Genomic DNA, 4,469 nt, shown 5'->3' on the forward strand with positions numbered 1-4,469 from the left:
CATGCACTGCCTTTGCCAGAGTTGATGCTCAGTGCCCTCATTGTCGTGCCTGGGGTACCAGGATGGTGGGCATTTATGTCGCATCTGGGATTTCCTGAGCCACAGGTTCCACCACCATAGGGAGTAGTGGAAGGTAGCGGGGGGGGGGGTGCCTGGGTTGTGGGCACTTCTGCCATGTCCAGTGTTGTCAGGTTCATGCGCTGCACTGTGTGGTCAGGGAGCAGGGTACCAGATTCTTGGGTGCCTCATCAGCTGGAGTGATGGGAGCACAGGTTTTGCTTCCACTGCTGCCAAGTTATCTGTGACTGTGGGCACTGCTATGGCTGGGAGGCCAGAGTTGCGTGTGCAGCCTCCCCTGCTGCTACCAGGTTTTCTGGGGCTGTAGGCTCAGCTGCTGCAATCGGAGGGCCCCAATTGCAGGCACCACCTCTGCTATTCCTCCAGTTCCACCTCCTCTATGTGTTCCAGTTTAGCCACCTTTAGATGTACAGATACGTGGAATTCTCCAGTGTCCCAGTGTGTTGGGCAGAGGAACCTTTGTTGAGTTGTTAATGTTTTACTGGTTGTAGATTGAAGGGGAAGAGATAAAGAGAGCGTCTCACCCAGTCATGATGTTGATGTCACTCTGCTTCTCTAATTTTTTTTTTTTTTTTTTTTTTTTTTTTTTTGACGCGCAGGCTCAGCGGCCATGGCTCACGGGCCCAGCCGCTCCGCGGCATGTGGGATCTTCCCAGACCCGGGCACAAACCGGTTCCAATGCATCGGCAGGCTGACTCCCAACCACTGCGCCACCAGGGAAGCCCTGCTTCTCTAATTTTTAATGTTCAGATAATCGTTTAAAAATTTCGCCTTTTAATGTACACACATACTCGTACATGTTTTTAGTATTTTGTTTTTAGTATTTTGGAGAAAAATCTATTTTTAAACTTAACTTTTGAGTAGTACTATTTATAGGTCCACCGATACGATAAAAACAATTTTTTGGTCAATACATTTTTAAAAAATTATACGATTTAAATTAGTTTAGCACCTCCTTTTGTTCTGGAACACAGTGTTCCAACTTGGATGATAAATTATATGGCTGAAGTCTTCTTGAAGGAAAAAATGGCTAATCCAATTTTACCTTTTAAAATCTGTTTAACACTTAGTAATTTTGTCCATTCTCTTCAGAGAAGGAAACCAAGAAAGCTAATTGAGGCAGGGATTGCGCTTGGTACTTTGTAAGTATGAAATATGTTATCAATAACTCCATTTTAGGGATAAGAAAATGGGTTTATAGACATAAAGTGGTAGCCAGGAACATGACTAGTAAGCAGCTGAGGTGAAATTGAACTCCACTGGATTTACCAGCTTCCCCCTTCTCCTGCCTTAGCATCTAGACTGAACCACTCTAATTTAACCTCCATGACCACATCTATCTCGTTCAGTGGTTACCTCTCATTTTCCTTTTGCCTTTTCCTTGGCCATTCTCTTTTACAGCTTCAAATTTCACCTTTGTTTAAATGTCTTGATATGACAATTAGCCCCGAGTTACTGATGACAATGTGTAGCTTTCATCAAAAACTCTTCATTCTAAACCCCTTTCTCACCTGATTGAGGCAAGATGATGCACACTTGACCACAAGTTTTGTTTTTTAAAGATTTTTTTTTTATGTGGACCATTTTTTTAAGTCTTTATTGAATTTGTTACAATATTGCTTCTGTTTCATTTTTTTGGCTGTGAGCCATGTGGGATCTTTGCTCCCTGACCAGGGATCAAACTCGCACCCCCTGCATTGGAAGGTGAAGTCTTAGCCACTGGACTGCCAGGGAAGTCCCAGACCACAAGTTCCCAGAGAGGAGTACTGTCTATTAGAGTATGGTGTTTTATATGGGAAACATATTTCATTATCTTCCACCCCTTAATCCTAGGGACAGAGGTCTTCTCAATCCCAGATTCCATAGGCTTATGAATGAATATATTTGATGCTAATACAGCAAATAGATTTTAATGAGCTCCTTTGGTGCTCAGCATCTTGGCCTGTGGCTGGGTAGCCATAGTTATGTCTTTTGTGGAAAGCCCTGAAGAGCAGGGTAAAGTGTCAGCAGGTTATCTCCAGAGTAATCTGAAGATACCAAGACAATGTCCTCATCTGCCTGGCTTCACACAGTTGTTCTGTGATCTTGATGCTCTGCTTTTTGACATCACAGATGGCAATGATCAGCAGCTTCTTTCATCTCACCCAGCTTGCAGATGGAAGCAGCTCTAGGTTAGTTGCTCAAAAAGTCAGTTGCTAAATGGCCAACTTAATGAATTTGCTTAAAAAAAAACCTAATTCATTTTAGCTTACCAGTTTTAATCTTGTCTTTTAAAAAAAACATTAAATTTGTCTCTCCAAGATTTCTTGCTGCTGTAGTTATAGACCAATAGGACAGTTGAAGAGATATAACAGCCATATTCAAGCATATGATCTTTAAAATGTACTTGAGTATGAAATAGTCTCATAAATTTTTGTGAATATATACTTTTTCTGTCAACCAAATGAAACAGTTAAATGAGTAAATTTAGGCCGTGGCTTTCTATGAACTTCCCTGCTGCGTCTCTGTGGCAAGTTTGGTGTAGTTCTAGACTGATCTGTTCATAATTCCCATGACTTTCCTCCTCTGAAATGTGTTTGCTCAAGTAAGCCCCTTGGCATTCTACATGTTTGCTAAGGATCAATGGATTGTTTTTGTCTCCATCTTAAAACATATTTACCTGGTGTTTTTGCAAGTACTTGACCACCCGTCACCCCCATTATGTTTATCCAGCACAAATCCTTGGATACCCTGCTGGAAGTAGGTCATTCCAAGGCATGAGCACTGTGATCACTTAATATTTCATTAACACTTTTCTGTTCATGCTCACGTCTAAGATACCTCATGGTTTCAATTAATAAAGTCTCTGCAATGCCAGGATATAAATACACACAAGCAAGCAGTGAAGCCTAACTAAACAGTGAGCATTTCCAGAGATAGTAGCTTTGGGGTTTAAGTTTCTGTCTCACCACTATTGATATGTGGGGGTGGACAATTCTTTGTTGTTGGGGGTTGTCCTGTGCATTATAGGATGTTCAGCATCATCTCTTTCACCCACTAGATGCCAGTAGCACTCCTTCCTCAGTGCTACCAAAAATGTCTCTGGACATTGCCAAATGTCCCATGAGACAACACTGTCCTCAGTGTACAAATACTGAAGTTGATTTTCAGTACAACCATCTCACAGGGAATCCTAAAACCTTATGTAGGATTTCACCATAAAGCCCAGTGTTTTACTTCACTAACATCACACAAAGATGATTGTCAGCTCAAAGGATTCAATGATGGCTCATAATATGCTAGGATATAGCAGACAGCAGAACAAAGACCGTTTGAGGTTACAAACCTGATCTGCTATTATCTTTATTACATAAGTGGTTATGTTTCTAGTTGAGCCCTCCAATGACAGCTTGTTTAGATTGAGGATGCCTGCTAAGACAAAACATCATTCAATTCCACAACTATAGAACAGTTGCCAGTTTGGTTGTTGAGTTCCAGGCACAATCTGATTTTGTTTTATGATTTTTTTCCAATAAAATTTTTTTTTTTTTTTGCGGTATGCGGGCCTCTCACTGTTGTGGCCTCTCCCGTTGCGGAGCACAGGCTCCAGATGTGCAGGCTCAGTGGCCATGGCCCACGGGCCCAGCCGCTCCGCAGCATGTGGGATCTTCCCGGACCGGGGCACGAACCTATGTCCCCTGCATCGGCAGGCGGACTCTCAACCACTGCACCACCAGGGAAGCCCCCAATAAAATTTTTTTAAACAAAATAGGCTACAGGAAATCAAACTACACAAACATCACATCATCACCATGTGAAAAACACTGCCAAAAACAATACTGCATGGGCTAAAAGTAGATCCTATGGGCTCCATTAAAAGGTTTGAAATCCCTTTTACAATAAAAAAAGAATACCCACTCAGGCTTAAGAGATTAGTTGTAAGAATATAATTTCATTTTTTATCAAAATACTTCTACAATTTTGAAAAATTGAGGTACAACTGACATAGAACATTATATTAGAATTTTAGTTTTTTTTTTAAATGCTATATATGCTATCTATCTTCTAAATACCACAGCGGAGTTGGTGTTAATGAGCTTAATTTTCCAAGAATAAATATCAGGAGTAAGTATTCCTTTTTTTTTTTTTTTTTTAAACACACTTCATAGAGCACTACTTACAGATGAGATGCTTTAGCCAGTGGGAATCACTCTCTTCATAATCTTGTTATTTATTATACATGTGGGAGGGGAAAAAAGAACAAACCAAATTGTTCCAACTCCCTACATAATTGAGGTTGGGTCTATTTTAAACAAAGCCTTCAGTTCCAGGTTTAAATCAACTTAACCTGGATCTCCCTAGAACTGCTAATTCAAAATTCCCTGAGGTTGTGTCAAATGAACTCCTGCTGA

Source organism: Lipotes vexillifer, unplaced genomic scaffold (assembly GCF_000442215.2).
Source record: "Lipotes vexillifer unplaced genomic scaffold, Lipotes_vexillifer_v1.1 scaffold104, whole genome shotgun sequence".
Classification (NCBI taxonomy): Eukaryota; Metazoa; Chordata; class Mammalia; order Artiodactyla; family Lipotidae; genus Lipotes; species Lipotes vexillifer.